Here is a 22,647-nt window from a genome sequence, read left to right on the forward strand (position 1 = left end):
GATCCACCTTGACGCAAAGGGAAATCAAATCTTCTAATGGATCCGGCAGATCTCTAGTAACCAGCTCGTCTTTCAGCCGGTCGGAAAGACCGTTCCAGAAGGCAGCTCTCAGGGCATCATTATTCCAGCGTAGTTCGGAAGCAATGGTCTGGAAATGAACCACGTACTGGCCCACGGAACGGGCGCCCTGCCGAACACGGAGCAAATCGGAAGAAGCAGTGGTCATTCTGCCGGGCTCGTCGAAAATCCTTCGAAAGGACGAGATGAAGTTGGTGTAGTTGGAAACCATGGGATCAGATCGTTCCCATAATGGAGACACCCAATCCAAAGCAGAACCTTCCAACAGAGAAATAATATATGCTACCTTGGACCGGTCTGTAGGAAAGTTGTGTGCAAGTAGCTCGAAATGTACCTCGCACTGGTTCAAGAAACCACGACAATTTTTGGGATTCCCATTATAGCGGGACGGAGTAGGCAACTGAAGGCGTGGAGTGACACCGGCCGATGGTTGAACATTGCTGGCAACGGCAACTGGTGCGACTGCTGGAACAGGAGCCGGAATTACTGAGGCCAGAGACGCCTGAATCTGATCCAGACGCCCGGACAACTGCTGGAGGTACTGCATCACCTGACCTTGTGCTGCTTCCTGACTTTGCACTCGAGAAGCCAGGTTCTGGATGGCACTAGAGTCCGTGTTCCGATCCCCCGAGTCCATGTGGCCTGAGTATACTATCACTGACCTGGTTTGGGAGTGTTGTGGACTCGGGGCTTCTTCCGATGACCGGGAAGAGGAACCGCCACTGGGTCGTAGTAGAGATGGCCGGATGTAGGTCTTCCTCATGCAGAACTAAGACGGCAGGCGGGAGGCCCAGAGGAATTCTTGTAGGTCTCCTGTAAGACAAGACTTGTAGAAATAATGAAGGCTGGGGTACTGAGATATTGGAGACACTGTGGTATTGAAGGCACTGAGGTACTGGGAGTACAGGGAGTGCTGGGAGACCCTTGGAGGCACGGAGGTGTTTGGAGGCACGGAGGTGCTTGGAGGCACGGAGGTGTTTGGAGACACCGAGGTGTTTGGAGGGACGAGGTGCTTGGAGGCACGAGGTGCTTGGAGACACGGAGGTAACTGGAGGCACGGAGGTGCTTTGAGGCGCGGAGGTGCTTGGAGGCACGGGGTGCTTGGAGGCACGAGGTGCTTGGAGGCACGGAGGTGCTTGGAGGCACGGAGGTAACTGGAGGCACGGAGGTAACTGGAGGCACGGAGGTAACTGGAGGCACGGAGGTGCTTGAGGCGCGGAGGTGCTTGGAGGCACGAGGTGCTTGGAGGCACGAGGTGCTTGGAGGCACGGAGGTGCTTGGAGGCACGGAGGTAACTGGAGGCACGGAGGTAACTGGAGGCACGGAGGTAACTGGAGGCACGGAGGTGCTTGAGGCGCGGAGGTGCTTGGAGGCACGAGGTGCTTGGAGGCACGAGGTGCTTGGAGGCACGGAGGTGCTTGGAGGCACGGAGGTGCTTGGAGGCACGAGGTGCTTGGAGACACGGAGGTAACTGGAGGCACGGAGGTGCTTGTAGGCACAGGATGCTTGGAAGCACAGGTTGCTTGTAGGCACAGGATGCTTGCAGGGACAGGATGCTTGGAAGCACAGGATGCTTGCAGGGACAGGATGCTTGGAAGCACAGGATGCTTGCAGGGACGAGGGAGCTCTGGATCATAGCTTCCACAGGAGAAACGAAGATACTCAGGCATCGGATCTCTGCCTGGTATCTGATTTTAAATTCCCCGCCCTAGCCTGATTGGCGGAGCAGGCAGGTGACGTCAGACCTGCTCCGCCTCCTTGCCCTTGCTTGTGATGGCGGCGCCCTTGCTTCCGGGAAGCCGCCGGAGAGCAGCGCCGACCCGCCGCTGAAGCCGGAGACTGACAGGGGAAGAGAGGCGCCGGGCAGACCAGGCCACCCGCAGGGACAAGCGCGGTCGCCGCTGCCCGAGGTTCGTGACACTCCCCCCCTCACTGGCGGGGATTAACGACCCGGGGACCTCCGGAGGATCCGTGTCTCATTCACAGGTGGCGGCCATCTTGTGACTGGCACAACTCTCTCCTCACTCCATAGCTAGAAATGGCTGTAACTCTAGCTCCCTCTTGTGGCGATTTTTAGATTAGACAACTCACAGCCACTATAAATATATTTCTATACTTCTGCCTTTTCTCATGTCTCCTGTTTAGCGGCCGGAGGGGAGTCATCATATTACACCTTGAAACAACAGGTGCGAACTTTAACAGCCCTGCCGCCATCTACCTGGAGGCTTTCACCCTGCAGAAAGCTGACCCTGCACCCCTGCTGGAATAGGTGCTGCTGCGATCACCTCTATCTCGGAACCTGCTACCTACTGCTGTGACCCCTGAGGTACCCAGATATTCTCTCGGCTGGGAGACCTCCTCTTATTCTGTTTGCTGCAGGATTACAACACTTGGGAGCTGCTTTGCCCACTACCCCTGGACCACACACCGTGTTGATTATCTCAGCTGCTCCTATCACTATAAAACCAGCTCTCCCCCTACTGCCTTCTGGCATATCTGACTCTCCGGCTGACGGCTTCGCTCCACCTGCTCCACCCATAAACCCATGCCGGCTTCTACACCTGTGTGACATTTCTCCTCGCCCATGTGCGCTGTTCACGGACTGATGCCTACCGGTCCTGAGCTATTACTCGTTGGGATGTAACCTGTTATACTTCCCCCTTTTTTTTTCCTCTCCATGTGACCTCATTATAGCCTGCTCCTTGCGTGAGGCGACTCCTACTGTATAAATCGGTCCTCCGTTGCCCGCTTATTTTTATGGAAAAATTTCTCATACCCACCCCGATGTCAATTGCTGACCCCGCCTCTACAACCCGAGGCGATACTGTGTGGGGACACTCGTCTGATTCAGATTGCTCTGTCACCCGTTCCAGATCCTTACAAAAACGCAAGTCTGCTCCGGCCAGTAAGCCTCCCAAAATGAAACCTGCGGATATTGCGGCGGTGCTGGGCCCTCTGCTAGATGAAAAACTGGCGGGCATTAGAGAAGCTATCGACTCTACTCTATCCAAATTAACTCAACACTCTGGCCGCTTAGATGACGTCGAACAGAGGATGTCTACCCTGGAGGATGATTTGCATGCAGCACAACTCACCATTAATTCACAGCAAAGTGACATTTCGGATCTGACCCAGAAGCTAGATGATTTGGAGAATCGCGGACGCAGAAGTAATCTCCGGGTGGTGGGTATCCCCGAATCGGTCAAAGGCCACGAGTTACTTGATCTTCTTTCTAACTGGTTACCGCAACAACTGGCCATGGATCTCAAAGGTGCCCCTCTGGCTATTGAGCGGGCACATAGAATCGGCCCTGAACGTAAAACAAACTCTGGTCGCCCTCGCCCGGTGATCATGAAAATCCTTAATTATGCCGACAAAGCTCGACTCCTAAACCACTACCGGAAGACGGATAGCTTAACCTACAACGGAGATCGGCTCTTGATATTTCAGGATTTTTCCACCATTGTCGCTGCTAAACGCAAGGAGTTTGCCCCGTTGTGCAAGCAACTGTTTAATGCCAAAATCAAATTCTCTCTCCTGTACCCGGCCCGGCTGCGGGTCTTCGAAGACGGCAAGCCGTTGTTCTTCGACGACATAACACTCGCCAAGGCCCACTTCTCGAGTTTACCCACTTGACTGTTGCACTGTTATTATTGCTTGCATACATGTTTTTCTCTCTTATGTTTTTCTCCATCTGTAGGTCACGTGGAGAGGAATAATTGCGCAGCTCTGTGTATACAATGAGCTGTAAATTTTCTTGTTTTTCTTGTTTGTTTTTTATGTTACTGTTTAATATTGTTGGTTGCACCTGCCGACCCCGATCCTCCATGGGTCAACCCCTTCCCGCTCGCTGGGACGGGCAGGGGCCCTACTTTACCTCTAGTATATTTTTTCTTGCATTCCCATCCATCGGTATAGGCTGATATAGCTGACCCTGCTCCTACTCCCCCCGCCGCCGCGGAGGATACCCCACTCCTTGCCTTCAATATAGTATCATGGAATGTGGAGGGCCTTAACGCTCCAGTGAAGCGCAAGAAAGTGCTCTCCCACCTCCACCGTTTGACCCCTCACATCACCTTCCTACAGGAAACACATTGGCTGGACGATCCCCGTAACACTCTACGTGCCCCCTGGATCGGGGATTGTATCTCGGCCCCTTATTCTAATAAGACCAGGGGAGTTGCCATCCTTTTTCACAAGTCCCTACAATATTCGATACGCAGAAGGTTTCTCGATCCTAATGGGAGATTTATTTTGCTAGATGTGATTATTGATAATGTCTTGTATACTCTCCTTAATCTATATGCCCCAAATGTCTCTCAACAGGATTTTTTTGCAGTTGTCCTACAGAAACTTTCTTCTTGGGGGAGCACTAATCTAATCCTAGGAGGAGATTTCAACACGGTCATCGATCCGTCCATGGACAGGTCTGGGGTGAGTACTTCATCCTCCAAATCCGGCTGTGATCTTCTTTCCTCCCTCTGTTCACAACTTGCTCTCTCCGACCCTTGGCGTATCCATCACCCTCTTCTTCGTGATTACTCTTTCTACTCCTTTCTACTCTCACCCCCACTCTACGCACTCCCGTATTGATTATATTTTCTTATCCCGACATCTCTTCCCTAAAGTCACTCACACATCGATTAAAAATATTATTATCTCAGACCATGCCCCTATTATGATTTCTCTTAAGCTTGCGTTGCCCCAATGCTTTTCCAAATGCTGGCGATTCCCTGCTTATCTTACTCACTCTGAGGATTTTCTCTTACACCTTAGACACACTTGGCACACTTACGTTGCTGATAATTTGACCCAGGCGGAGGATGTCTCACTGTTCTGGAGCGCCTCTAAAGCTGTTATCCGGGGCCACATTATCTCATACGTAAATTCTAAACGCAAAACATTTAACTCCCGCCTCCATGAGCTAAGCTCCCTTCTCACCTCAACCTATAGAACGTATAAGCGTTCCGACACTCCCGCACATAAAGAGGCATACCTGACTGCTAAACAAGTATATGATACCTTCCTAACAGAGCAGGCCCAGACACGATATGATTACCAGCGGAACAAATTTTTTAGATGGGGTAATAAATCGGGCAGACTCTTGGCAAACCTCGCTCGGGGACCCCGCACGCGCACATGGGTTGAGGTGGTTAAATCTTCAGACACTATTATATCAGATCCGACAGCCATTTGCGCCGAATTTATGCAGTTTTACAAATCCCTATATACAGCAGAGCCAGATAACGTGGAGACAGGTGAATCCTTTTTGCATGACGCTCAGCTTCCTGTCCTCTCTCGAGATGACAGGGACCTTCTCGAGATGTCTATAACTGAGGAAGAGATACTCACAACTATCAAATCTTTACCAAACGGCAAGAGCCCAGGCCCCGATGGCTTTGGGGCTGAATATTATAAATTACTTAATGCTGAACTCACACCCACTCTAGCCAAATTATATAATCATATCTTTACCTCCGGAACTATACCCTTATACTTCAATGAGGCACGGATAATCGTAATACCCAAGCCGGGTAAAGATCCCTCCCTCGTGGGTTCCTATCGCCCTATCTCACTTCTTAACCAAGACTTCAAATTGCTTACCAAACTAATGGCCAAGCGTCTACAGTCTTGTCTGCCTCATCTCATTTCCCCGGCCCAGTTAGGCTTTATTAAAGGCAGACAATCTGTACAAGGTATTAGATCGGCGATAGCTGCTATTTCCCATACCCGCCTTCATAATTTGGAAGACAATATTCTTATTAATCTAGACGCCGAAAAGGCCTTCGATAAAATCGCTTGGCCACACCTTTTTAGAGTGCTCTCCCATCAGCAATTTGGCACTAATTTCTGTAGTCTAATGCGGACCCTCTGCACTGCTCCGATGGCCCAGGTGGTAGTTAATAATGTGGCCTCCTCTTCCTTTTTTCTTGAGAGAGGCACCAGACAAGGATGCCCTCTCTCCCCTTTGCTTTTTAATTTGGCCTTGGAACCTTTTATTCGTTATATCTAACTGCTACCTGGGTTTAGAGGCATTGTTGTTGGGGATCGCGTACTCAAAGTTATAGCCTTCGCAGATGACCTACTTATATGTACCTCTGACCCTAAACGCTCCCTTCCTGTATTGGTAGAGGCAATTGACAGATTTTCGTCTTTTGCTGGCTTCTCCATTAACTTTGCCAAGTCTGAAGCCCTGGCCATATTTGGCCAGGCGAGACTGGGTTGGGCTAGACCCTTCCCGTTTAGATGGGCCCCCTCGCATATCACCTTTTTAGGAGTGGCTCTACCACAACATCTCTCCACCCTCTATGCACGTAATATTACCCCGATCATACATAAAATACAGACTGAACTTAGCTTATGGCAAAACCTTCCCCTTAATATGTTAGGGAGATGCAACCTGTTTAAAATGGCAAGCTTCCCGAAACTCCTGTATATTCTCCAAATGACTCCCATTCTTCTCACTAACTCCGACTTTTCTTTACTTAATACCTTGCTTTCCAAGTTTATATGGAACCGTAAGCGCCCCAGGATAAGTCTAAAAAAAATGTCGCAATCGGTGCGCCAAGGGGGTGTAAACCTACCAAACATTAAACAATACAATCTAGCGTGCTTACTACGTTTCGCTATGGATTGGCTCAGTGGCAACGATGTATTCACAGATACCAAGTTAGAATCTCAGCTTTGTGCTCCCCTCTCTCTTGCTTACCTCCTACATGCCCGGCCCTCTCAAATAAAATCTTCACAATTTGATAACCCGCTATTGTCTTCCACTATTAAGGCGTGGAAAATGGCTAGGAAAGCTCTTGGTCTCAAATATTATTACTCAGTCTCTCTACCTTTGCTTGGAAACCTGGAGTTCCAGAATGGTACTGCCTCTTTGCCTTTTGGTGCTTGGTGCTCCTCTGGTTTAAAGACTCTACGTAATCTGATGACACCTACTCATACTCCTTTGCCATTCCAGGAGGCTATTGAGAAATATGCAATTTCACCCCTGCATGGATTTTACTACTCCCAGGCTATACATTATCTTACATCCGTTCTCCCTCACCTCACGGGAAAAGACTTTGTTAACCCCTTAGACTCCCTTTTACGCTCCAACACATACTCCATATCTTCTATCTATGCGCGCATCCGCACTGAACTGGACCCCCACACTGATTTTCCTGATCTGGCTAAATGGATCTCCCAAGTTCCTACACTCACAGTAGACACCCTATTATATACCTTTTTTATGACCCTTAAACTAATACCGGCTAGTATATATCAGGAAATGGCCTATAAACTGCTACACAGGGCATATATTTCGCCTAAACAAGGTTTTCTAATGGGTATATCAGATAGGGCCGGATGTAATAAATGCTCAACGGTAGAAGCTGACCTTTTCCATTGTCTCTGGGCCTGCCCTGTCATTAAAAAATTCTGGCATACCTTACACCATTATGGCACCTCAACACTAGGCATCCCCTTTCAATGCACTGCTCCCTGGGCCCTCTTTGGTCATCTGTCGGACCAACCTGAAATTCCATGCACTGATAAAAAATTTATAGTGTTACTTTCAGCAGTGGGGAAAAAAGCTATATTGCAACAATGGATCCATCCTACCTCTCCGACTCTCCCTATGGCTACTTCTAGGTTACTCTTCTTATTTAATATGGACTGGCTGGAGGCCTCTATCCACAAGGAAACCCTGACTCCTGCACTCTTTAAGTGCTGGGATAAATACATTTGTACCCTCCCTCCCCACACTAAACTAGCAATACATAAATGTTTCCAATCTAACTTTTGGTACTCTCTCTGACAACTTGATAACCAAGCTTCTCTAACTGACTGAGCCTCCTATCTTCCCCTCTCCCTCTTCTTCATCCGTACTTCCCTCTCCACACACTTCTTCTTTTCTTTCCCCTCTCTTCTTATTTCTGCTGTTTCTTCCCTGGCGGATTGGATGGACACTTCTATGGACGGATCGGTGGCCTGTGGCTCTTGGTAGGTGTTTTTGCTTATTTTTGTTCTAACGTTTTTGTGATGTTCTTTTTTACCTCTTCTTTTTCTTAATTTGAACTGCCGGAATTGAGTGTCAGTTTTTAGTCAGTTATATTCAGTCCCATTCTCAATATATTGTAGCCTGACCGCCGCTCTTCTGGTGGTTTACAATTTGTTCTTGTTGATTGTTATGGAAAATTGGAAAATTTCCTCCACCTACTCATATATGCTGTGTACTTTTACCTTTCTTATCTGCTTACTTTGATGTCGATATGTCTGATATGTATGCGGTTTTTCTTTCCTTATTTCTCTGACGTCCTAAGTGGATGCTGGGGACTCCGTCAGGACCATGGGATTAGCGGCTCCGCAGGAGACAGGGCACAAAAGTAAAAGCTCTTAGGATCAGGTGGTGTGCACTGGCTCCTCCCCCTATGACCCTCCTCCAAGCCTCAGTTAGATTTTTGTGCCCGGCCGAGAAGGGTGCAATCTAGGTGGCTCTCCTAAAGAGCTGCTTAGAGAAAGTTTAGCTTAGGTTTTTTACTTTACAGTGAGTCCTGCTGGCAACAGGCTCACTGCATCGAGGGACTTAGGGGAGAGAAGTGAACTCACCTGCGTGCAGGATGGATTGGCTTCTTAGGCTACTGGACACCATTAGCTCCAGAGGGAGTCGGAACACAGGTCTCACCCTGGGGTTCGTCCCGGAGCCGCGCCGCCGACCCCCTTGCAGATGCCGAAAAATGAAGAGGTCCAGAAACCGGCGGCAGAAGACTTTTCAGTCTTCATAAGGTAGCGCACAGCACTGCAGCTGTGCGCCATTGTTGTCAGCACACTTCATAGCAGCGGTCACTGAGGGTGCAGGGCGCTGGGGGGGGCGCCCTGGGCAGCAATGATAGTATCTTATTCTGGCTAAAAATACATCACATATAGCCCCTGGGGGCTATATGGATGTATTTAACCCCTGCCAGGTCTCAGAAAAACGGGAGAAGAAGCCCGCCGAAAAGGGGGCGGGGCCTATTCTCCTCAGCACACAGCGCCATTTTCCCTCACAGAAATGCTGGTGGGAAGGCTCCCAGGCTCTCCCCTGCACTGCACTACAGAAACAGGGTTAAAACAGAGAGGGGGGGCACTTATTTGGCGATATGACTATATATATTAAAATGCTATAAGGGAAAAACACTTATATAAAGGTTGTCCCTGTATAATTATAGCGTTTTTGGTGTGTGCTGGCAAACTCTCCCTCTGTCTCCCCAAAGGGCTAGTGGGGTCCTGTCCTCTATCAGAGCATTCCCTGTGTGTGTGCTGTGTGTCGGTACGTGTGTGTCGACATGTATGAGGACGATGTTGGTGAGGAGGCGGAGCAATTGCCTGTAATGGTGATGTCACTCTCTAGGGAGTCAACACCGGAATGGATGGCTTATTCAAGGAATTACGTGATAATGTCAACAGAGACGGCCGGCAAACAAAATAGTACCTGTCCAGGCGTCTCAAACACCGTCAGGGGCTTTAAAACGCCCATTTACCTCAGTCGATCGACACAGACACAGACACGGACACTGATTTCAGTGTCGACGGTGAAGAAACAAACGTATTTTCCTTTAGGGCCACACGTTACTTTTTAAGGGCAATGAAGGAGGTGTTACATATTTCTGATACTACAAGTACCACAAAAAAGGGTATTATGTGGGGTGTGAAAAAACTACCTGTAGTTTTTCCTGAATCAGATAAATTAAATGAAGTGTGTGATGATGCGTGGGTTTCCCCCGATAGAAAATTATTGGCGGTATACCCTTTCCCGCCAGAAGTTAGGGCGCGTTGGGAAACACCCCTTAGGGTGGATAAGGCGCTCACACGCTTATCAAAACAAGTGGCGGTACCGTCTCCAGATAGGGCCGTCCTCAAGGAAAATATCCTAAGAAGTATATACACACATACTGGTGTTATACTGCGACCAGCGATCGCCTCAGCCTGGATGTGCAGAGCTGGGGTGGCTTGGTCAGATTCCCTGACTAAAAATATTGATACCCTTGACAGGGACAGTATTTTATTGACTATAAAGCATTTAAAGGATGCATTTCTATATATGCGAGATGCACAGAGGGATATTTGCACTCTGGCATCAAGAGTAAGTGCGATGTCCATATCTGCCAGAAGATGTTTATGGACACGACAGTGGTCAGGTGATGCAGATTCCAAACGGCACAAAGAAGTCTTGCCGTATAAAGGGGAGGAGTTATTTGGGGTCGGTCCATCGGACCTGGTGGCCACGGCAACTGCTGGAAAATCCACCGTTTTTACCCTAAGTCACATCTCTGCAGAAAAAGACACCGTCTTTTCAGCCTCAGTCCTTTCGTCCCCATAAGAGTCATATCTGCCCAACGTCTCCCTCCGACAGGGAGGCAGTATTGGAAACAATTCACAAGTTGTATTCCCAGCAGGTGATAATCAAAGTACCCCTCCTACAACAAGGAAAGGGGTATTATTCCACACTATGTTGTGGTACTGAAGCCAGAAGGCTCGGTGAGACCTATTCTAAATCTGAAATATTTGAACACTTACAAAGGTTCAAATCAAGATGGAGTCACTCAGAGCAGTGATAGCGAACCAGGAAGAAGGGGACTATAGGGTGTCCCGGGACATCAGGGATACTTACCTCCATGTCCCAATTTGCCCTTCTCACCAAGGGTACCTCAGGTTCGTGGTACAGAACTGTCACTATCAGTTTCAGACGCTGCCGTTTGGATTGTCCACGGCACCCCGGGTCTTTACCAAGGTAATGGCCGAAATGATGATTCTTCTTCAAAGAAAATGGACGACCTCCTGATAAGAGCAAGGTCCAGAGAACAGTTGGAGGTCGGAGTAGCACTATCTCAAGTAGTTCTACGACAGCACGGGTGGATTCTAAATATTCCAAAACCGCAGTTGTTTCCGACGACACATCGGCTGTTCCTAGGGATGATTCTGGACACAGTCCAGAAAAGAGTGTTTCTCCCGGAGAAGAAAGCCAGGGAGTTATCCGAGCTAGTCAGGAACCTCCTAAAACCAGGAAAAGTGTCAGTGCATCATTGCACAAGGGTCCTGGGGAAAATGGTGGCTTCTTACGAAGCGATTCCATTCGGCAGTTTTCACGCAAGAACTTTTCAGTGGGATCTGCTGGAAAAATGGTCCGGATCGCATCTTCAGATGCATCAGCGGATAACCCTGTCTCCAAGGACAAGGGTGTTTCTTCTGCGGTGGCTGCAAAGTACTCATCTACTAATGGGCCGCAGATTCGGCATTCAGGAAGGGTCCTGGTGACCAGGGATGCCAGCCTGAGAGGCTGGGGAGCAGTCACACAGGGAAAAAATTTCCAGGGAGTGTGATCAAGTCTGGAGAATTATCTCCACATAAATATACTGGAGCTAAGGGCAAGTTACAATGCTCTAAGCTTAGCAAGACCTCTGCTTCAAGGTCAGCCGGTATTGATCCAGTGGGACAACATCACGGCAGTCGCCCACGTAAACAGACAGGGCGGCACAAGAAGCAGAAGGGCGGAAAATCAGGTGATAGCACTGTCAGCAGTGTTCATTCCGACGCCCGGGAGAGTGGGGACTTCATCGGGAAGTCTTCCACATGATTGTGAACCATTGGGAAAGACCAAAGGTGGACATGATGGCGTCCCGCCTGAACAAAAAACTGGACAGGTATTGCGCCAGGTCAAGAGACCCTCAGGCAATAGCTGTGGACGCTCTGGTAACACCGTGGGTGTACCAGTCGGTGTATGTGTTCCCTCCTCTGCCTCTCATACACAAGGTACTGAGAATTATAAGACGGAGAGGAGTAAGAACTATACTCGTGGCTCTGGATTGGCCAAGAAGGACTTGGTACCCGGAACTTCAAGAGATGCTCACAGAGGACTCATGGCCTCTGCCGCTAAGAAGGGACCTGCTTCAGCAGGGACCCTGTCTGTTCCAAGACTTACCGCGGCTGCGTTTGACGGCATGGCGGTTGAACGCCGGATCCTGAAGGAAAAAGGCATTCCGGAGGAAGTCATTCCTATCCTGATCAAAGCCAGGAAGGAGGGGACCGCACAACATTATCACCGTATTTGGCGAAAAATTGTTGCGTGGTGTGAGGCCAGGAGGGCCCCCACGGAGGAATTTTAACTCGGTCGATTCCTGCATTTCCTGAAGACAGGAGTGTCTATGGGCCTCAAATTGGGGTCCATTAAGGTTCAGATTTCGGCCCTGTCGATTTTCTTCCAGAAAGAATTGGCTTCAGTTCCTGAAGTCCAGACGTTTGTTAAGGGAGTATTGCATATACAGCCCCTTTTGTGCCTCCAGTGGCACCGTGGGATCTCAACGTAGTGTTGGGATTCCTCAAATCACATTGGTTTGAACCGCTCAAATCTGTGGATTTTAAATATCTCACATGGAAAGTGACCATGCGGTTGGCCCTGGCCTCGGCCAGGCGAGTGTCAGAATTGGTGGCTTTGTCTTACAAAAGCCCATATCTGATTTTCCATTCGGACAGGGCAGAACTGCGGACTCGTCCCCAGTTTCTTCCTAAGGTGGTGTCAGCGTTTCACCTGAACCAACCTATTGTGGTACCTGCGGATACTAGGGACTTGGAGGACTCCAAGTTGCTAGACGTTGTCAGGGCCCTGAAAATATATGTTCCAGGACGGCTGGAGTCAGAAAGTCTGACTCGCTGTTTATACTTTATGCACCCAACAAGCTGGGTGCTCCTGCTTCTAAGCAGACGATTGCTCGTTGAATTTGTAGTACAATTCAGCTCGCACATTCTGTGGCAGGCCTGCCACAGCCAAAATCTGTAAATGCCCAATCCACAAGGAAGGTGGGCTCATCTTGGGCGGCTGCCCGAGGGGTCTCGGCTTTACAACTTTGCCGAGCTGCTACTTGGTCAGGGGCAAACACGTTTGCAAAATTCTACAAATTTGATACCCTGGCTGAGGAGGACCTGGAGTTCTCTCGTTCGGTGCTGCAGAGTCATCCGCACTCTCCCGCCCGTTTGGGAGCTTTGGTATAATCCCCATGGTCCTGACGGAGTCCCCAGCATCCACTTAGCACGTCAGAGAAAATAAGAATTTACTTACCGATAATTCTATTTCTCGTAGTCCGTAGTGGATGCTGGGCGCCCATCCCAAGTGCGGATTGTCTGCAATACTTGTACATAGTTACAAAAATCGGGTTATTATTGTTGTGAGCCATCTTTTCAGAGGCTCTTCTGTTATCATGCTGTTAACTGGGTTCAGATCACAGGTTGTACAGTGTGATTGGTGTGGCTGGTATGAGTCTTACCCGGGATTCAAAATCCTTCCTTATTGTGTACGCTCGTCCGGGCACAGTATCCTAACTGAGGCTTGGAGGAGGGTCATAGGGGGAGGAGCCAGTGCACACCACCTGATCCTAAGAGCTTTTACTTTTGTGCCCTGTCTCCTGCGGAGCCGCTAATCCCATGGTCCTGACGGAGTCCCCAGCATCCACTACGGACTACGAGAAATAGAATTATCGGTAAGTAAATTCTTATTTTCTGTACCATGTTTTGGAGATATTTAATAAACATATTTGGGGGAAAAAAAATCTCTTTCTGCGAGGTACACTGGGCTCCACAAGGCGCCCACCCTGACGCACTTAGCTTCTTTGGGTTGGTATGGCATTAGCCGCTGACACTTCTCCTGTCATGAGAATGTGGTGTATGTGGCTACTAACCGTTGTCGTCTCTCTTTTCCTGCTACTGCATTGGGCTGGTTAACTAAAAACTGAGCTCCTGTGCTGGGAGGTGGGGTTATAGAAAAGGCGGCGCTGGGCATTCTGGGAACAGTCAAAGCTTTGAGCCTGTTGGTGCCTCGGATCAGGATCCTACTCTACACCCCATTGTCCAGACTTGTGGAGCCCAGTGTACCTCGCAGAAAGAGTTTTCACAAAGATAAGTTCTTACCATAAAACTCGTTATTCTGAGGTCCAGAGGATTCTCACAAATGCTCAGAGCAAGGAAAAATTTCCTTGACTCGTATTTATCACCAAATATGGCACGCTTATATGCATTGGTGCAATAAAAGAGGATGGACCCGAAATCTTGCAGAGTTTCCAGGGTTTTAGCCATTCCTTCAAACAGGAATAGATAAAGGGTTAGCGGTGGCTTCCTTGGAAATACAAGTGTCAACATTTGACTGTATGGTTCTGAAAGAAAAATGGCAAATTGCAGGATGTGCGCACTTTTCCCAGGGAATGCTGCACATTCATCCTTCCCTTTTTTCCTACTACAGGGTCAGGGAATCTAAATCTAGTCCTCAAAGCCTGTCAGGTTGCTCTGTTTAATCCACTAAGTGGAGTGGATGTTAAATGGTTGACAGCTAAAGTTCTCGTCGGCTGACTATGGCATTGGCTAGAAGAGTGTCAGATTTAGGAGCACTGTCATGCTAATCTCCTTTTCTGATGTTATCCAGATAAAGTAGTTCTCAGATCTGACGCTTAATAATCATACATGTTTGAAAAATCGAAAAACAAATGTCGACAATTGATGGTAAAGCAAAGGTCTCGGGCTGGATCCCATCCGTTCTTGAAAAAGGTATCTTTACCGAAACGCGTTGTACCGGACGTATGCTGATATCCAGGAGGAAGCTGTGCAGTAGAGACTCACCCACGAGGGGCTTACATGCGATCTGCGGTGGTGCCGTGCTATTAGCCCGGGACCTTTGCTTTACCATCAGGCTTAGCCCACCGCAGCCCATCTTTTTGGTGAGATAAAATTACAATCTGATACCTGCACAGAACTAATATGGACAGCACTATGCACTTTTATTTTATGTAATTATGTGTTTTGTCTATTAAGTGTGATATGCATTTGCACTTTATGGTAAAATAAAAATTGTCGACATTTGTTTTTCGATTTTACAAACATGTATGATTATTAAGCGGCAGATCCTCCACTCACATTTTTTTGCACTTTATAGACATTGGGAGATTGGTGTCTTTCTCCTGAAAGTGTAGGTGGCTGCTATCTAATCATTTAATTTGCACAACTGGGGATACACTTTCTGGATACCATTAGTTCTCAGAACTAGGTCTGGGTATCTTCTTAAGGGGTGATCTATATTCCACCTTAATGAAGATATTATGGTCCCGGTTTTTCAGGAATCTGGATTTTCTGTGGGAGATGCGTCGCTGGACGTAGTCCGGGCATTAAGTATCCACATGGATTGTACCACTGCCATTAGAAAGACAGATTCTCCTTTCATCCTCTACGGTTTTCACAAGAGGAGATGACCTGTCACTAAACAGACGCTAGCAAGATGGCTTCCAGTGACGATTTCTGAAGCATATTCTGAAGCTGATCTCCCTGTCCTGGCTAATGTCTCTACTCACTCTACATGTAAGGAAGGTCCTTCATGGGTAGCACAATATTGTGCTTGTAAGGCAGCCACATGGCTTCCAATAAACACATTCATTAGACATTATGCTTTGGATACTTTTGCCTCTCATGACGCTAAATTCGGGCGTAAGGTTCTCCTACTAATCAGGAGCGTCCCCACCACTAAAAATTGCTTTGGGAAATCCCATTGTTATCCTGTTGATAACCTGAGGACCCTGCCGGAGAAATATACGTTTTGGTAAGAACTTACCATTGATAATGGTATTTCTCCGGTATCCACAGGGATCCCACCCTGACGCACCTGATTTGAGAATCTTTATACTCGCTAACCTCTTCCCTCTTGTATGGAAGGGTGTGTATGTGTGTTCTTCTCACCTGAATAGGGTTCTACATAATGCTCCTGACTAAATGCTTTGGAATACAACTGATTTGACTGAGCCAGTGGGTGGGGATATATGGACGAGCCCATTGCATCCTGGGAGGCCAGAAAGCTTGTGATTGTTTGGTACCAATCCGCTGTCGCTTCATCATATCCCATTGTTATCCTATGGACATAGGATAAATACTGTTATAAACGGTAAGTTCTTACCATAACGTATATTTCATCGCATTTTCCCTTTAGTACATCCCGCCCCCATATGTGTACATGAAAGGAGACTGCAATATATGTTATTACCTGACAATGCTCCATGGCAGTCATGAATGAACGGGCCGTCCCCAGGAAATATATATGGCAGAGAGAATAAGTTACGTATCAGCAATCAGTACGAGAGGACATCATTCCTTCTGCTCTGAGCATCCACAGAAGGTGTCACATCCAGCGGATAAGGTGGTGATTCAGAGGTGGAGGCATAGACCCATCAGACGCTAGATGGTCTCTCCCGGCGCATGTTTCCTAGGCGCACTGCGCGTGTGTCCAGGAGGTTACCACTGGGGATGGATATCCATGTAGATCCGATGGGCGTTTCTGATGGCGACCAAGAGGGTAGTGGGCGTGTCTGTGTCAGCGACCTCATCTAAGCACGCAGGTCCGCTGACACTGGAGGCCATGGATTCGCTACGTCCTATAGATAGCCGGTAGTAGTGACTTCTACTCTACTGCGCCCACCTCTGAATCTACCCCAACGGCTGGTGAAGGTATGAAGAGAAGATCACACTGCTGCTTTACATGAATCATGTGATGACGCCTGAGCGCGGCATGTCCAGGAGATCTCTAACACTCACAGAATGCGCCGTTATTACTCGCGCCACCTTATGTCTGTTCCCTCGTGCCAGCATTCATCCATGATGGAAGAGTCTGCTTGGATGAGGCTGTCCTGACGTGATCCTACGGGAACAACAAACCATTGATCCGACTTTCTTCTCTTACTCTGGTAACATGCATTGCACTGGCCGAGTCCAGGGTATGTCACCGTTATTCCTTAGCACTGGTCGGTTGTGGACCTTTCTGCGGGAGATGCATTGCACTGGCCGAGTCCAGGGTATGTCACCGTTATTCCTTAGCACTGGTTGGTTGTGGACCTTTCTGCGGGAGATGCATTGCACTGGCCGAGTCCAGGGTATGTCACCGTTATTCCTTAGCACTGGTCGGTTGTGGACCTTTCTGCGGGAGATGCATTGCACTGGCCGAGTCCAGGGTATGTCACCGTTATTCCTTAGCACTGGTCAGTTGCGGACCTTTCTGCGGGAGATGCATTGCACTGGCCGAGTCCAGGGTATGTCACCGTTATTCCTTAGCACTGGTCAGTTGCGGACCTTTCTGCGGGAGATGCATTGCACTGGCCGAGTCCAGGGTATGTCACCGTTATTCCTTAGCACTGGTCAGTTGCGGACCTTTCTGCGGGAGATGCATTGCACTGGCCGAGTCCAGGGTATGTCACCGTTATTCCTTAGCACTGGTCAGTTGCGGACCTTTCTGCGGGAGATGCATTGCACTGGCCGAGTCCAGGGTATGTCACCGTTATTCCTTAGCACTGGTCAGTTGTGGACCTTTCTGCGGGAGATGCATTGCACTGGCCGGGTCCAGGGTGTGTCACCGTTATTCCTTAGCACTGGTTGGTTGTGGACCTTTCTGCGGGAGATGCATTGCACTGGCCGGGTCCAGGGTGTGTCACCGTTATTCCTTAGCACTGGTCAGTTGCGGACCTTTCTGCGGGAGATGCATTGCACTGGCCGGGTCCAGGGTGTGTCACCGTTATTCCTTAGCACTGGTTGGTTGTGGACCTTTCTGCGGGAGATGCATTGCACTGGCCGGGTCCAGGGTGTGTCACCGTTATTCCTTAGCACTTGTTGGTTGTGGACCTTTCTGCGGGAGATGCATTGCACTGGCCGGGTCCAGGGTGTGTCACCGTTATTCCTTAGCACTGGTTGGTTGTGGACCTTTCTGCGGGAGATGCATTGCACTGGCCGGGTCCAGGGTGTGTCACAGTTATTCCTTAGCACTGGTTGGTTGTGGACCTTTCTGCGGGAGATGCATTGCACTGGCCGGGTCCAGGGTATGTCACCGTTATTTCTTAGCACTGGTTGGTTGTGGACCTTTCTGCGGGAGATGCATTGTTGGACGTAGTCCATATCCGTACAGTATATTCTATTTCTGACACTGTAACATAGCATTCCATATGCAGATACAGCCACAGTCATACAGAGAATATAGGCATGCTACATATCCTATTACTGACAGTGTAACATAGCATTCCATATGCAGATACAGCCACAGTCACACAGAGAATATAGGCATGCTACATATCCTATTACTGACAGTGTAACATAGCATTCCATATGCAGATACAGCCACAGTCACACAGAATATAGGCATGCAGCATATACTATTACTGACACTGTATCATTGCATTCCGTAAGCAGATACAGCCGCAGTCACACAGAATATAGGCATGCCACATATCCTATTACTGACACTGTAAAATAACATTCCATATGCAGATACAGCCGCAGTCACACAGAGAATATAGGCATGCCGCATATCCTATTACTGACACTGTAACATAACATTCCATATGCAGATACAGCCGCAGTCAGAGAATAAAGGCATGCTGCATATCCTATTGCTGACACTGTAACATAGCATTCCATATGCAGATACAGCCGCAGTCACACACAGAATATAGGCATGCCGCATATCCTATTACTGACACTGTAACATAGCATTCCATATGCAGATACAGCCGCAGTCACACAGAGAATATAGGCATGCCACATATCCTATTACTGACACTGTAACGTAGCATTCCATATGCAGATACAGCCGCAGTCACAGAGAATACAGGCATGCCGCATATCCTATTACTGACACTGTAACATAGCATTCCATATGCAGATACAGCCGCAGTCACACAGAGAATATAGGCATGCCACATATCCTATTACTGACACTGTAACGTAGCATTCCATATGCAGATACAGCCGCAGTCACAGAGAATACAGGCATGCCGCATATCCTATTACTGACACTGTAACATAGCATTCCATATGCAGATACAGCCGCAGTCACACACAGAATATAGGCATGCCGCATATCCTATTACTGACACTGTAACACAGCATTCCATATGCAGATACAGCCGCAGTCACACACAGAATATAGGCATGCCACATATCCTATTACTGACACTGTAATGTAGTAGTCTGTATGCAGATACAGCCGCAGTCACACACAGAATATAGGCATGCCACATATCCTATTACTGACACTGTAACATAGCATTCTGTATGCTGATACAGCCGCAGTCACACACACAGGATACAGGCATGCCGCATATCCTATTACTGACACTGTATCATTGCATTCCATATGCAGATGCACCCACAGTCACACACAGAATATAGGCATGCCACATATCCTGTTACTGACACTGTAACATAGCATTCTGTATGCAGATACAGCCGCAGTCACACACAGAATATAGGCATGCCGCATATCCTATTACTGACACTGTAACACAGCATTCCATATGCAGATACAGCCGCAGTCACACACAGAATATAGGCATGCCACATATCCTATTACTGACACTGTAATGTAGTAGTCTGTATGCAGATACAGCCGCAGTCACACACAGAATATAGGCATGCCACATATCCTATTACTGACACTGTAACATAGCATTCTGTATGCTGATACAGCCGCAGTCACACACACAGGATACAGGCATGCCGCATATCCTATTACTGACACTGTATCATTGCATTCCATATGCAGATACAGCCGCAGTCACACACAGAATATAGGCATGCCACATATCCTGTTACTGACACTGTAACATAACATTCCATATGCAGATACAGCCGCAGTCACACACAGAATATAGGCATGCCACATATCCTGTTACTGACACTGTAACATAGCATTCCATATGCAGATACAGCCGCAGTCACACACAGAATATAGGCATGCCACATATCCTGTTACTGACACTGTAACGTAGCATTCCATATGCAGATTCAGCCGCAGTCACACAGAATATAGGCATGCCACATATCCTGTTACTGACACTGTAACATAGCATTCTGTATGCAGATACAGCCGCAGTCACACACAGAATATAGACATGCCGCATATCCTGTTACTGACACTGTAACATAACATTCCATATGCAGATACAGCCGCAGTCACACACAGAATATAGGCATGCCACATATCCTGTTACTGACACTGTAACATAACATTCCATATGCAGATACAGCCGCAGTCACACACAGAATATAGGCATGCCACATATCCTGTTACTGACACTGTAACATAGCATTCCATATGCAGATACAGCCGCAGTCACACACAGAATATAGGCATGCCACATATCCTGTTACTGACACTGTAACGTAGCATTCCATATGCAGATTCAGCCGCAGTCACACAGAATATAGGCATGCCACATATCCTATTACTGACACTGTAACATAGCATTCCATATGCAGATACAGCCGCAGTCACACACAGAATATAGGCATGCCACATATCCTATTACTGACACTGTAACGTAGCATTCTGTATGCAGATACAGCCGCAGTCACACACACAACATAAGCATGCCACATATCATTACTGACAGTGTAACGTAGCATTCCGTATGCAGATACAGCCGCAGTCACACACAGAATATAGGCATGCCACATATCCTATTACTGACACTGTAGCATAGCATTCCATATGCAGATACAGCCGCAGTCACACACAGAATATACACATGCCACATATCCTGTTACTGACACTGTAACATAGCATTCCATATGCAGATACAGCCGCAGTCACACACAGAATATAGGCATGCCACATATCCTATTACTGACACTGTAACGTAGCATTCTGTATGCAGATACAGCCGCAGTCACACACAGAATATAGGCATGCCGCATATCCTATTACTGACACTGTAACGTAGCATTCTGTATGCAGATACAGCCGCAGTCACACACACAGGATACAGGCATGCAGCATATCCTATTACTGACACTGTAACACTGTATTCTGTATGCAGATACAGCCAAAGTCCCACACAGAATATAGACATGCCGCATATCCTGTTACTGACACTGTAACATAGCATTCCATATGCAGATACAGCCGCAGTCACACACAGAATATAGGCATGCCACATATCCTATTACTGACACTGTAACATAGCATTCCATATGCAGATACAGCCGCAGTCACACACAATATAGGCATGCCACATATCCTATTACTGACACTGTAACGTAGCATTCTGTATGCAGATTCAGCCACAGTCACACAGAATATAGGCATGCCACATATCCTATTACTGACACTGTAACATAGCATTCCATATGCAGATACAGCCGCAGTCACACACAGAATATAGGCATGCCACATATCCTATTACTGACACTGTAACGTAGCATTCTGTATGCAGATACAGCCGCAGTCACACACACAACATAAGCATGCCACATATCATTACTGACAGTGTAACATAGTATTCCATATGCAGATTCAGCCGCAGTCACACAGAATATAGGCATGCCACATATCCTATTACTGACACTGTAACATAGCATTCCATATGCAGATACAGCCGCAGTCACACACAGAATATAGGCATGCCACATATCCTGTTACTGACACTGTAACATAGCATTCCATATGCAGATACAGCCGCAGTCACACACAGAATATAGGCATGCCGCATGTCCTATTACTGACACTGTAACGTAGCATTCTGTATGCAGATACAGCCGCAGTCACACACAGAACATAAGCATGCCACATATCATTACTGACAGTGTAACGTAGCATTCCATATGCAGATAGAGCCGCAGTCACACACAGAATATAGGCATGCCACATATCCTATTACTGACACTGTAACATAGCATTTCATATGCAGATACAGCCGCAGTCACACACAGAATATAGGCATGCCGCATAGCATTTTAAACAGCAGAGTTTACTTGTGCGTCCTATCCATAAAGCAATGCAAATAAATCTAATTTTCGGCTAAAATAAAGATGCCTGGCACTAACGGAGTTACGCGGGACCTGTCAGCTCAGTCACGCCAGGCATCTCTCGTTACGTGGCGTATTGAGGCAAGCTGTACGAGAACACATCTGTATACAAGCATGTAACCCATCAACCATCTTATGTATATAGACATCATATACTCATCGGAGCAGATTTCATCCAGAGCTATTCACAGAGTTCCGCATCTCCTGTATTTTCTTGTTGGGTCCTTACAACAGCCAGTCAGTGTATACAGCCGCTTGGTGCGTTTCAGACCCTGCTGGGTGCTTCTACAGAAGCATTATAACGAATCTCTGAATAGGATTGGGTGAAATCTGGTGCAGACAGTGTATGATGTCCATACAGGTAAGACGGTGGATGTGTTACCTGCTTGTGTGCGTATAGATATGAGGGCGCTGATGTTCCTAATATAAACCATCCGCAATCTGCTAGTTATCATGACACATACATTTACTCTTGTATGTATAAAATCTATTCACGATAACAATGTATAAAATACACAATATTACAGAGGCAACGTCTTCAGGTTCACAGGAAGGTGCTTTGGAGTTATCCAGTTTGTATTGAATAAAGCAGATTTCTTTGACGTATGTTCATAATACGATACAGAGGAAAAATGCCATCTGCCGATTGGGTATCATCCTGGACTTTTTCCACTTGATAACCCAACCATAGCGCTGCAACACCTCTAGTGCCCTTACAGGGTCTGTCTGATGCAC

General features: G+C 47.7%; 1 protein-coding gene across 5 annotated transcripts in view; it reads left to right on the forward strand.

Annotated features, from left to right (window-relative positions):
• Positions 1-22,647, forward strand: part of LOC134983555 (zinc finger protein 585A-like) — a 226,628-nt gene that overhangs the window by 190,045 nt on the left and 13,936 nt on the right. The window contains exon 1 of one of the 5 annotated variants that reach the window (XM_063949206.1): positions 7,201-8,064. The exons of the other annotated variants lie outside the window; for them this stretch is intronic. The gene's annotated coding sequence lies outside the window, so the exon portion shown is untranslated. Of the gene's footprint in view, positions 1-7,200; positions 8,065-22,647 lie in introns of those variants that run through there. 5 annotated transcript variants of the gene reach the window in all.

Source organism: Pseudophryne corroboree (genome assembly GCF_028390025.1).
Source record: "Pseudophryne corroboree isolate aPseCor3 chromosome 3 unlocalized genomic scaffold, aPseCor3.hap2 SUPER_3_unloc_18, whole genome shotgun sequence".
Classification (NCBI taxonomy): Eukaryota; Metazoa; Chordata; class Amphibia; order Anura; family Myobatrachidae; genus Pseudophryne; species Pseudophryne corroboree.